The 12124-nt window shown below is 39.2% G+C and overlaps 9 non-coding genes across 9 annotated transcripts; all 9 read right to left on the reverse strand.

Moving 5' to 3' along the window:
- Window positions 1-3861: 3861 nt before the first annotated feature.
- LOC146729249 (U5 spliceosomal RNA) lies at window positions 3862-3981 on the reverse strand. Its single transcript, XR_014928375.1, has one exon. It is a non-coding gene; the product is annotated as a U5 spliceosomal RNA (small nuclear RNA).
- Window positions 3982-4828: 847 nt separating this feature from the next.
- LOC146729250 (U5 spliceosomal RNA) lies at window positions 4829-4947 on the reverse strand. The gene has a single exon (XR_014928304.1). It is a non-coding gene; the product is annotated as a U5 spliceosomal RNA (small nuclear RNA).
- An 847-nt stretch (window positions 4948-5794) lies between these two features.
- Window positions 5795-5913, reverse strand: LOC146729251 (U5 spliceosomal RNA). Its single transcript, XR_014928519.1, has one exon. It is a non-coding gene; the product is annotated as a U5 spliceosomal RNA (small nuclear RNA).
- Window positions 5914-6760: 847 nt separating this feature from the next.
- On the reverse strand, window positions 6761-6879 carry LOC146729252 (U5 spliceosomal RNA). The gene has a single exon (XR_014928392.1). It is a non-coding gene; the product is annotated as a U5 spliceosomal RNA (small nuclear RNA).
- Window positions 6880-7726: 847 nt separating this feature from the next.
- LOC146729253 (U5 spliceosomal RNA) lies at window positions 7727-7845 on the reverse strand. The gene has a single exon (XR_014928529.1). It is a non-coding gene; the product is annotated as a U5 spliceosomal RNA (small nuclear RNA).
- Window positions 7846-8692: 847 nt separating this feature from the next.
- LOC146729254 (U5 spliceosomal RNA) lies at window positions 8693-8811 on the reverse strand. The gene has a single exon (XR_014928537.1). It is a non-coding gene; the product is annotated as a U5 spliceosomal RNA (small nuclear RNA).
- An 847-nt stretch (window positions 8812-9658) lies between these two features.
- Window positions 9659-9777, reverse strand: LOC146729255 (U5 spliceosomal RNA). Its single transcript, XR_014928404.1, has one exon. It is a non-coding gene; the product is annotated as a U5 spliceosomal RNA (small nuclear RNA).
- Window positions 9778-10624: 847 nt separating this feature from the next.
- LOC146729256 (U5 spliceosomal RNA) lies at window positions 10625-10743 on the reverse strand. The gene has a single exon (XR_014928542.1). It is a non-coding gene; the product is annotated as a U5 spliceosomal RNA (small nuclear RNA).
- An 847-nt stretch (window positions 10744-11590) lies between these two features.
- LOC146729257 (U5 spliceosomal RNA) lies at window positions 11591-11709 on the reverse strand. The gene has a single exon (XR_014928393.1). It is a non-coding gene; the product is annotated as a U5 spliceosomal RNA (small nuclear RNA).
- Window positions 11710-12124: the final 415 nt, after the last annotated feature.

Here is a 12124-nt window from a genome sequence, read left to right on the forward strand (position 1 = left end):
TATCAGAATTTGAAATCCAGACACCGTTAACTTTTAGTTTATTGCTGTTAAAGGTGAATTGGCAAGGCGAGTGCCCGAGGCTTTAGAAAATCTATCAGACAACATGATAAGGTGGTTGAGAGATGACAGGTCCGATAGTGAGGCTGTATTATCATCAGCATACTGCACGAGCTTACACTCATCAGTTGATCCAGGAAGGTAAAAGCCCTTGATCTTTTGGCAGTTCCTCACAGCGGCTGCAAATGGCTCGATGAACAGCACATAAAACAGGGGAGAAAGAGGGCATCCTTGGCGAACTCCTCTAGATAACATGATGGGGGGTGACAAATGACCATTAACCAGAACAGAGCTGGTGATACCATTATACAGACATGATATGAAGTGACTGAATTGGGGACCAAAATTCATACGAAAAAGAACTTTGTGCAGAAAACTCCATTCCACCTGGTCAAAGGCTTTCTGTTGGTCCAATGAGATAAGCAGACCTGACATATTACGATCATTAGCATGAAACACAATATCACGGATGATTTGAATGTTTTCTTGGATCGATCTTCCAGAGACACCACATGTTTGAAAGGGAGATAACAGACTAGAGATGACAGGTTTCAGGCGGTTACAGAGAGATTTGGAGATCAGCTTGTAGTCCACATTCAAAAGCCATATAGGACGTTTGTTCTTTGGATCGAGGTGAGAGTTTTCATTGCCAGGTTTGGTGACATCAATATCCTTATTGATAAGGGTGGTGACGCTTTTCTTTTGAGATGAAGAAAGATGACCGGAAGAAAGCTCTTCATTGATGACGTCAGTCAGATCATATTTCAGAAAGTGCCAGCAATGAATATAAAATTCCTTTGGCAAACCATCCCTTCCGGGTGTTTTGTTGTTCTCCATGCCCCTAAGGGCATGTTCAATTTCAGAAGTTTTCAGAGGTGATTCCAAAGAATCACGCTGGCTACTTGAAAGACTGTGAGTCACCTGTGAAAGAAAAAAATCCTGATCTTCTTCGTCAAGTGATGATTTAGAAGTGAACAGAGATGCATAGAAGTTGTGAATTGTATTCAAAATATTTTTCTGAGAAAGGTGAATGTCTTCATTCGTGTCTCTGATGGCAGAAATTACTTTCCTTTTTCCGCGACGGCGTTCACGACCAAGAAAATAACGAGAGCACTTCTCATTTTCATCAAGATTCTGAACCCGCGCACGGATTTTGGCGCCTTCGAGATTAGACATATTCAGGGAGTTGATTTGATCCCTTACAGAAGAATACTGCTCAAGGCTGGATTGGGACCGGTCCCCCTGATTCAGCTTGGACGTCAGATGCTGAAGCTCATCATTAAGATATTTAAGTTTGACCTTTCTTGCATGAGATTTTTGACAAGCATATGAAATGAGACAAGATTTACAACGGTCTTTAACCATATCCCATCATTCACTGATGTTATCAAAGGCCGGCTTCAGAGTCTTCCATCTTTCATAGTCGTCTTCGATGGATCTTATAATCTCCGGATCCTGGAAGAGTGAGACGTTACATTTCCATACTCCAGGTCCCCGAGCAGGGGAATTAAAGGCTTTAAGCAGAATACATACAGCATCATGATCAGAAAGAGTGAAAGCAGAAATAGTCGCAGAAGATACATTCAGGGATGAAGATACATACAATCGGTCAATCCTAGATGAAACAGAGTTGTTCTTGTTGCGCCAGGTGAATTGTGATGTAGAAGGATGATGCTTTCGCCAAACATCCACAAGACTAAGTTCAGAGCAAAGATCACCCAACTCTAAGCCCCCTACATAGGAATGGGAGCATGTTAGAGAACCTCCCAACTTGTCCATACTACTCTCAATACAATTAAAGTCCCCACCAAGAATCAGGGGGTAGTTACCTCCAAGAAATTGATGAAGCGAGTCAAGGAATTTTTTCCTCTGAGAAGGCATATTAGGAGCATACACAGAAATAACTTTAAAAAGGTTTGTGTTCCACTTCACAACACTTGATACCACTCTGCCACTATCATCAGAAACCGCGTTGTCAAATGAAACATTACATTTCGGTGAAAGGAGGATCCCCACACCTCTGCTGTTGTTCGAGCCGAGACTCCATATCGCACTACCACCCCATTCTCTCTCCCACTGCTTTCCTTCCTCAAGAGAACAGACATGTGCCTCCTGGACAAGGATGATATCAAAGTTAGATTCATGACAGTATTTGAAAAAAAGAGACCTTTTCATATAATCTTTTAAACCATTTATGTTTATTGAAATAATAGAGACAGACATATTTTTGGTGAGAAGAACCTTTATTTCGTAAAATAATCATCAAAATAGCTGGATTCTTTGTTCAGAACCCATTGTGGGTGGGCTTCGCAACAGTGGACGAGCCACTCGGATGGCGTGACAGACACCGCTTCACATGTTCGACAGGGCAGAGCAGTTGCACCGTGTCCAGAAAAGAGTGGTGAGCTTGGAGATGAGAAACCAGGGCAGGCCATCCAGTAAATTCGCTATTGCAGTCCGCATCAGACACTCGGTGACATGTAACTTCCACCTGGTTCAGTTTGTGGAGGCGAGAATCTCTTGTCCTCGACAAGGCAGCCTTAGTTTCAGTATTCACATTCGGTGTGTTTAGACTTTGTTCGTCAGCACTGGTGAAGCTCTCGCAATCAGAAACAATAGTGACATCGTGTGAAAAGCCAGGGACCCTAGTTCGTTTGTGATCTTCAGTGGAGGGAACATAGTCATCTTCTGCTGGGCGTTTTCCGCTAGCAAGATGGGGAAGAATAGGAGCTTCAGCCACCATATCAGAAATGTCTTCGGGTTCACTATCAACAGTTTCAGATGGTGATACACTGGCGGGTGAAGAAGAGATGGCGCCTGGACCAGAAGTAGTTTTCGCAGAATCATGTTTAGAAATACGCAAGATCGGAGGAGAATCGTAATTCATATCAGATTGAACCGGACAGGCAGGTGAGATTACAGGGTCAGTGATATCAACCGAATCAGCTGGAGAGGTATCATGGACAGGTTTGTCAGGAGCAGGATCAGATGTCCGGCTTGCTTGTGGTGCTGTGGACCACTTGTTCAGAACACTGGCTTTGTTCGCAAAAGAGACTTTACATTGGCGGAAGTTGTGCCCGTTTTCATGGCACACAGTACACTTTATGTCATTGGTACAGTTGTCAATAGAGTGGCCAACTCCAAGACAGCGAAAGCAAACTATTTCTTTGCATTCTTTAGCAAAGTGATCAACTCCGTGACAGCGGGCACAGATTTTAGGCTGACCGGGATAAGAAATCCAAACATTTCTGTTACAGATCCGTAGACGGGGAGGAATATTTCCCCCCAATTTAACTTTATATTGACGAATTCCATTAAAGCAAGTAGGAAACTCAGAGTAGACGCATTTTCGTGCAGCAAGAACCTTTCCAAATCTAGATAAAGCATGTTGCATGTATGAGTCATCTAGATCATTGCCCACGTATGAGGCGGTGACGATAGTGGATTCTTCATATGAAGATGAAGAACAGTCTGCTGAGGGCGCAACTCGTGCGAATTTGATGAGCTATCAAACCAAAGTGTAAATTTCTACAGAAGGTCAGTGCCCGGCCACAAAGATCCGCCAATTGGAAGTAATCTGTGAAATAAAAATGAAAAAAACAAACAAACAAAAAACGGCGATGTTGAATTTTGCCCAAGCATACCCGGGCCTGATTAGACAGTCATGAAACCTGCCCGTCTGTTGTAAACCCGCCCGATAGAGCCTGGCCATCGTCGAAATTTGGATACTGAAAGATTTGGTCATCTGAATATCGTACATATTCAGGTTGCCGATTCAATTATTTCTAATATTTGTTTATTTATCGCCCCGCAATTGAGCGGGGTTATCAAAAATTTGATTATAGACTCATTAGTTGTTCCTCTGCACGGAAATCTTTAGTAAAAGGCGAAAGATTTATGCGGTCTGCAGAAAAACCAGAGTTAATTCGACATATGGTTGTGGTGTAATACATACGTTTCAGTGACCACAACTTCGGATAAGGTGAGTAAAGTGGGAAAACAAATATCTTCCGATTTTGTGTACTATGTGTAATTTCTTACAGAAACTTAGGTGGTTTGTTATTGAAGGCTAGACAAATAATTATGTTATACAAAATACATTATGAGACACGCTGCCTTGAATATGAGAAATACATAATTTGCCCCTGCTTTCTGACCAATAAACGTTTAAGTCGCGCTCTATAGCGACGATACTGTAACAATGTTGTTCAAAGCGAAAACCGTCTCGTCATTTCGGATATTATAATTAATCTTAGATTTCTTTACGGCATAATTTCCAGTATGATTGTAACATTGTTTTAGCATATAGCACTTCAAAGTTTAGCTGCCAGTCAGTACAAACTGTTGCTAGTCAACAATGTAATTAATAGTTTACCTTCATGATTTTTTTAATAACTTGCCCTTTCAGTCGACAGCTACTTCAACATATCCCTGTATCCGCTGGTAGAGGGCGCAACTCGTGCGAATTTGATGAGCTATCAAACCAAGGTGTAAATTTCTACAGAAGGTCAGTGCCCGGCCACAAAGATCCGCCAATTGGGAGTAATCTGTGAAATAAAAATGAAAACAAAAAACAAAAAACGGCGATGTTCAATTTTGCCCAAGCTTACCCGGGCCTGATTAGACAGTCATGAAACCTGCCCGTCAGTTGTAAACCCGCCCGATAGACCCTAGCCATCGTCGAAATTTGGATACTGAAAGATTTGGTCATCTGAATATCGTACATATTCAAGTTGCCGATTCAATTATTTCTAATATTTGTTTATTTATCACCCCGCAATTGAGCGGGGTTATCAAAAAATTGATTATAGACTCATTAGTTGTTCCTCTGCACGGAAATCTTTAGTAAAAGGCGAAAGATTTATGCGATCTGCAGAAAAACCAGAGTTAATTCGACATATGGTTGTGGTGTAATACATACGTTTCAGTGACCACAACTTCGGATAAGGTGAGTAAAGTGGGAAAACAAATATCTTCCGATTTTGTGTACTATGTGTAATTTCTTACAGAAACTTAGGTGGTTTGTTATTGAAGGCTAGACAAATAATTATGTTATACAAAATACATTATGAGACACGCTGCCTTGAATATGAGAAATACATAATTTGCCCCTGCTTTCTGACCAATAAACGTTTAAGTCGCGCTCTATAGCGACGATACTGTAACAATGTTGTTCAAAGCGAAAACCGTCTCGTCATTTCGGATATTATAATTAATCTTAGATTTCTTTACGGCATAATTTCCAGTATGATTGTAACATTGTTTTAGCATATAGCACTTCAAAGTTTAGCTGCCAGTCAGTACAAACTGTTGCTAGTCAACAATGTAATTAATAGTTTACCTTCATGATTTTTTTAATAACTTGTCCTTTCAGTCGACAGCTACTTCAACATATCCCTGTATCCGCTGCTAGAGGGCGCAACTCGTGCGAATTTGATGAGCTATCAAACCAAGGTGTAAATTTCTACAGAAGGTCAGTGCCCGGCCACAAAGATCCGCCAATTGGGAGTAATCTGTGAAATAAAAATGAAAACAAAAAACAAAAAACGGCGATGTTCAATTTTGCCCAAGCTTACCCGGGCCTGATTAGACAGTCATGAAACCTGCCCGTCAGTTGTAAACCCGCCCGATAGACCCTAGCCATCGTCGAAATTTGGATACTGAAAGATTTGGTCATCTGAATATCGTACATATTCAAGTTGCCGATTCAATTATTTCTAATATTTGTTTATTTATCACCCCGCAATTGAGCGGGGTTATCAAAAAATTGATTATAGACTCATTAGTTGTTCCTCTGCACGGAAATCTTTAGTAAAAGGCGAAAGATTTATGCGGTCTGCAGAAAAACCAGAGTTAATTCGACATATGGTTGTGGTGTAATACATACGTTTCAGTGACCACAACTTCGGATAAGGTGAGTAAAGTGGGAAAACAAATATCTTCTGATTTTGTGTACTATGTGTAATTTCTTACAGAAACTTAGGTGGTTTGTTTTTGAAGGCTAGACAAATAATTATGTTATACAAAATACATTATGAGACACGCTGCCTTGAATATGAGAAATACATAATTTGCCCCTGCTTTCTGACCAATAAACGTTTAAGTCGCGCTCTATAGCGACGATAGTGTAACAATGTTGTTCAAAGCGAAAACCGTCTCGTCATTTCGGATATTATAATTAATCTTAGATTTCTTTACGGCATAATTTCCAGTATGATTGTAACATTGTTTTAGCATATAGCACTTCAAAGTTTAGCTGCCAGTCAGTACAAACTGTTGCTAGTCAACAATGTAATTAATAGTTTACCTTCATGATTTTTTTAATAACTTGCCCTTTCAGTCGACAGCTACTTCAACATATCCCTGTATCCGCTGGTAGAGGGCGCAACTCGTGCGAATTTGATGAGCTATCAAACCAAGGTGTAAATTTCTACAGAAGGTCAGTGCCCGGCCACAAAGATCCGCCAATTGGGAGTAATCTGTGAAATAAAAATGAAAACAAAAAACAAAAAACGGCGATGTTCAATTTTGCCCAAGCTTACCCGGGCCTGATTAGACAGTCATGAAACCTGCCCGTCAGTTGTAAACCCGCCCGATAGACCCTAGCCATCGTCGAAATTTGGATACTGAAAGATTTGGTCATCTGAATATCGTACATATTCAAGTTGCCGATTCAATTATTTCTAATATTTGTTTATTTATCACCCCGCAATTGAGCGGGGTTATCAAAAAATTGATTATAGACTCATTAGTTGTTCCTCTGCACGGAAATCTTTAGTAAAAGGCGAAAGATTTATGCGGTCTGCAGAAAAATCAGAGTTAATTCGACATATGGTTGTGGTGTAATACATACGTTTCAGTGACCACAACTTCGGATAAGGTGAGTAAAGTGGGAAAACAAATATCTTCCGATTTTGTGTACTATGTGTAATTTCTTACAGAAACTTAGGTGGTTTGTTATTGAAGGCTAGACAAATAATTATGTTAAACAAAATACATTATGAGACACGCTGCCTTGAATATGAGAAATACATAATTTGCCCCTGCTTTCTGACCAATAAACGTTTAAGTCGCGCTCTATAGCGACGATACTGTAACAATGTTGTTCAAAGCGAAAACCGTCTCGTCATTTCGGATATTATAATTAATCTTAGATTTCTTTACGGCATAATTTCCAGTATGATTGTAACATTGTTTTAGCATATAGCACTTCAAAGTTTAGCTGCCAGTCAGTACAAACTGTTGCTAGTCAACAATGTAATTAATAGTTTACCTTCATGATTTTTTTAATAACTTGCCCTTTCAGTCGACAGCTACTTCAACATATCCCTGTATCCGCTGGTAGAGGGCGCAACTCGTGCGAATTTGATGAGCTATCAAACCAAGGTGTAAATTTCTACAGAAGGTCAGTGCCCGGCCACAAAGATCCGCCAATTGGGAGTAATCTGTGAAATAAAAATGAAAACAAAAAACAAAAAACGGCGATGTTCAATTTTGCCCAAGCTTACCCGGGCCTGATTAGACAGTCATGAAACCTGCCCGTCAGTTGTAAACCCGCCCGATAGACCCTAGCCATCGTCGAAATTTGGATACTGAAAGATTTGGTCATCTGAATATCGTACATATTCAAGTTGCCGATTCAATTATTTCTAATATTTGTTTATTTATCACCCCGCAATTGAGCGGGGTTATCAAAAAATTGATTATAGACTCATTAGTTGTTCCTCTGCACGGAAATCTTTAGTAAAAGGCGAAAGATTTATGCGGTCTGCAGAAAAACCAGAGTTAATTCGACATATGGTTGTGGTGTAATACATACGTTTCAGTGACCACAACTTCGGATAAGGTGAGTAAAGTGGGAAAACAAATATCTTCCGATTTTGTGTACTATGTGTAATTTCTTACAGAAACTTAGGTGGTTTGTTATTGAAGGCTAGACAAATAATTATGTTATACAAAATACATTATGAGACACGCTGCCTTGAATATGAGAAATACATAATTTGCCCCTGCTTTCTGACCAATAAACGTTTAAGTCGCGCTCTATAGCGACGATACTGTAACAATGTTGTTCAAAGCGAAAACCGTCTCGTCATTTCGGATATTATAATTAATCTTAGATTTCTTTACGGCATAATTTCCAGTATGATTGTAACATTGTTTTAGCATATAGCACTTCAAAGTTTAGCTGCCAGTCAGTACAAACTGTTGCTAGTCAACAATGTAATTAATAGTTTACCTTCATGATTTTTTTAATAACTTGCCCTTTCAGTCGACAGCTACTTCAACATATCCCTGTATCCGCTGGTAGAGGGCGCAACTCGTGCGAATTTGATGAGCTATCAAACCAAGGTGTAAATTTCTACAGAAGGTCAGTGCCCGGCCACAAAGATCCGCCAATTGGGAGTAATCTGTGAAATAAAAATGAAAACAAAAAACAAAAAACGGCGATGTTCAATTTTGCCCAAGCTTACCCGGGCCTGATTAGACAGTCATGAAACCTGCCCGTCAGTTGTAAACCCGCCCGATAGACCCTAGCCATCGTCGAAATTTGGATACTGAAAGATTTGGTCATCTGAATATCGTACATATTCAAGTTGCCGATTCAATTATTTCTAATATTTGTTTATTTATCACCCCGCAATTGAGCGGGGTTATCAAAAAATTGATTATAGACTCATTAGTTGTTCCTCTGCACGGAAATCTTTAGTAAAAGGCGAAAGATTTATGCGGTCTGCAGAAAAACCAGAGTTAATTCGACATATGGTTGTGGTGTAATACATACGTTTCAGTGACCACAACTTCGGATAAGGTGAGTAAAGTGGGAAAACAAATATCTTCCGATTTTGTGTACTATGTGTAATTTCTTACAGAAACTTAGGTGGTTTGTTATTGAAGGCTAGACAAATAATTATGTTATACAAAATACATTATGAGACACGCTGCCTTGAATATGAGAAATACATAATTTGCCCCTGCTTTCTGACCAATAAACGTTTAAGTCGCGCTCTATAGCGACGATACTGTAACAATGTTGTTCAAAGCGAAAACCGTCTCGTCATTTCGGATATTATAATTAATCTTAGATTTCTTTACGGCATAATTTCCAGTATGATTGTAACATTGTTTTAGCATATAGCACTTCAAAGTTTAGCTGCCAGTCAGTACAAACTGTTGCTAGTCAACAATGTAATTAATAGTTTACCTTCATGATTTTTTTAATAACTTGCCCTTTCAGTCGACAGCTACTTCAACATATCCCTGTATCCGCTGGTAGAGGGCGCAACTCGTGCGAATTTGATGAGCTATCAAACCAAGGTGTAAATTTCTACAGAAGGTCAGTGCCCGGCCACAAAGATCCGCCAATTGGGAGTAATCTGTGAAATAAAAATGAAAACAAAAAACAAAAAACGGCGATGTTCAATTTTGCCCAAGCTTACCCGGGCCTGATTAGACAGTCATGAAACCTGCCCGTCAGTTGTAAACCCGCCCGATAGACCCTAGCCATCGTCGAAATTTGGATACTGAAAGATTTGGTCATCTGAATATCGTACATATTCAAGTTGCCGATTCAATTATTTCTAATATTTGTTTATTTATCACCCCGCAATTGAGCGGGGTTATCAAAAAATTGATTATAGACTCATTAGTTGTTCCTCTGCACGGAAATCTTTAGTAAAAGGCGAAAGATTTATGCGATCTGCAGAAAAACCAGAGTTAATTCGACATATGGTTGTGGTGTAATACATACGTTTCAGTGACCACAACTTCGGATAAGGTGAGTAAAGTGGGAAAACAAATATCTTCCGATTTTGTGTACTATGTGTAATTTCTTACAGAAACTTAGGTGGTTTGTTATTGAAGGCTAGACAAATAATTATGTTATACAAAATACATTATGAGACACGCTGCCTTGAATATGAGAAATACATAATTTGCCCCTGCTTTCTGACCAATAAACGTTTAAGTCGCGCTCTATAGCGACGATACTGTAACAATGTTGTTCAAAGCGAAAACCGTCTCGTCATTTCGGATATTATAATTAATCTTAGATTTCTTTACGGCATAATTTCCAGTATGATTGTAACATTGTTTTAGCATATAGCACTTCAAAGTTTAGCTGCCAGTCAGTACAAACTGTTGCTAGTCAACAATGTAATTAATAGTTTACCTTCATGATTTTTTTAATAACTTGTCCTTTCAGTCGACAGCTACTTCAACATATCCCTGTATCCGCTGCTAGAGGGCGCAACTCGTGCGAATTTGATGAGCTATCAAACCAAGGTGTAAATTTCTACAGAAGGTCAGTGCCCGGCCACAAAGATCCGCCAATTGGGAGTAATCTGTGAAATAAAAATGAAAACAAAAAACAAAAAACGGCGATGTTCAATTTTGCCCAAGCTTACCCGGGCCTGATTAGACAGTCATGAAACCTGCCCGTCAGTTGTAAACCCGCCCGATAGACCCTAGCCATCGTCGAAATTTGGATACTGAAAGATTTGGTCATCTGAATATCGTACATATTCAAGTTGCCGATTCAATTATTTCTAATATTTGTTTATTTATCACCCCGCAATTGAGCGGGGTTATCAAAAAATTGATTATAGACTCATTAGTTGTTCCTCTGCACGGAAATCTTTAGTAAAAGGCGAAAGATTTATGCGGTCTGCAGAAAAACCAGAGTTAATTCGACATATGGTTGTGGTGTAATACATACGTTTCAGTGACCACAACTTCGGATAAGGTGAGTAAAGTGGGAAAACAAATATCTTCTGATTTTGTGTACTATGTGTAATTTCTTACAGAAACTTAGGTGGTTTGTTTTTGAAGGCTAGACAAATAATTATGTTATACAAAATACATTATGAGACACGCTGCCTTGAATATGAGAAATACATAATTTGCCCCTGCTTTCTGACCAATAAACGTTTAAGTCGCGCTCTATAGCGACGATAGTGTAACAATGTTGTTCAAAGCGAAAACCGTCTCGTCATTTCGGATATTATAATTAATCTTAGATTTCTTTACGGCATAATTTCCAGTATGATTGTAACATTGTTTTAGCATATAGCACTTCAAAGTTTAGCTGCCAGTCAGTACAAACTGTTGCTAGTCAACAATGTAATTAATAGTTTACCTTCATGATTTTTTTAATAACTTGCCCTTTCAGTCGACAGCTACTTCAACATATCCCTGTATCCGCTGGTAGAGGGCGCAACTCGTGCGAATTTGATGAGCTATCAAACCAAGGTGTAAATTTCTACAGAAGGTCAGTGCCCGGCCACAAAGATCCGCCAATTGGGAGTAATCTGTGAAATAAAAATGAAAACAAAAAACAAAAAACGGCGATGTTCAATTTTGCCCAAGCTTACCCGGGCCTGATTAGACAGTCATGAAACCTGCCCGTCAGTTGTAAACCCGCCCGATAGACCCTAGCCATCGTCGAAATTTGGATACTGAAAGATTTGGTCATCTGAATATCGTACATATTCAAGTTGCCGATTCAATTATTTCTAATATTTGTTTATTTATCACCCCGCAATTGAGCGGGGTTATCAAAAAATTGATTATAGACTCATTAGTTGTTCCTCTGCACGGAAATCTTTAGTAAAAGGCGAAAGATTTATGCGGTCTGCAGAAAAATCAGAGTTAATTCGACATATGGTTGTGGTGTAATACATACGTTTCAGTGACCACAACTTCGGATAAGGTGAGTAAAGTGGGAAAACAAATATCTTCCGATTTTGTGTACTATGTGTAATTTCTTACAGAAACTTAGGTGGTTTGTTATTGAAGGCTAGACAAATAATTATGTTAAACAAAATACATTATGAGACACGCTGCCTTGAATATGAGAAATACATAATTTGCCCCTGCTTTCTGACCAATAAACGTTTAAGTCGCGCTCTATAGCGACGATACTGTAACAATGTTGTTCAAAGCGAAAACCGTCTCGTCATTTCGGATATTATAATTAATCTTAGATTTCTTTACGGCATAATTTCCAGTATGATTGTAACATTGTTTTAGCATATAGCACTTCAAAGTTTAGCTGCCAGTCAGTACA

The sequence above is a fragment of the Saccoglossus kowalevskii genome, chromosome 22 (genome assembly GCF_978046115.1).
Source record: "Saccoglossus kowalevskii chromosome 22, keSacKowa6.1, whole genome shotgun sequence".
Taxonomy (NCBI): Eukaryota; Metazoa; Hemichordata; class Enteropneusta; family Harrimaniidae; genus Saccoglossus; species Saccoglossus kowalevskii.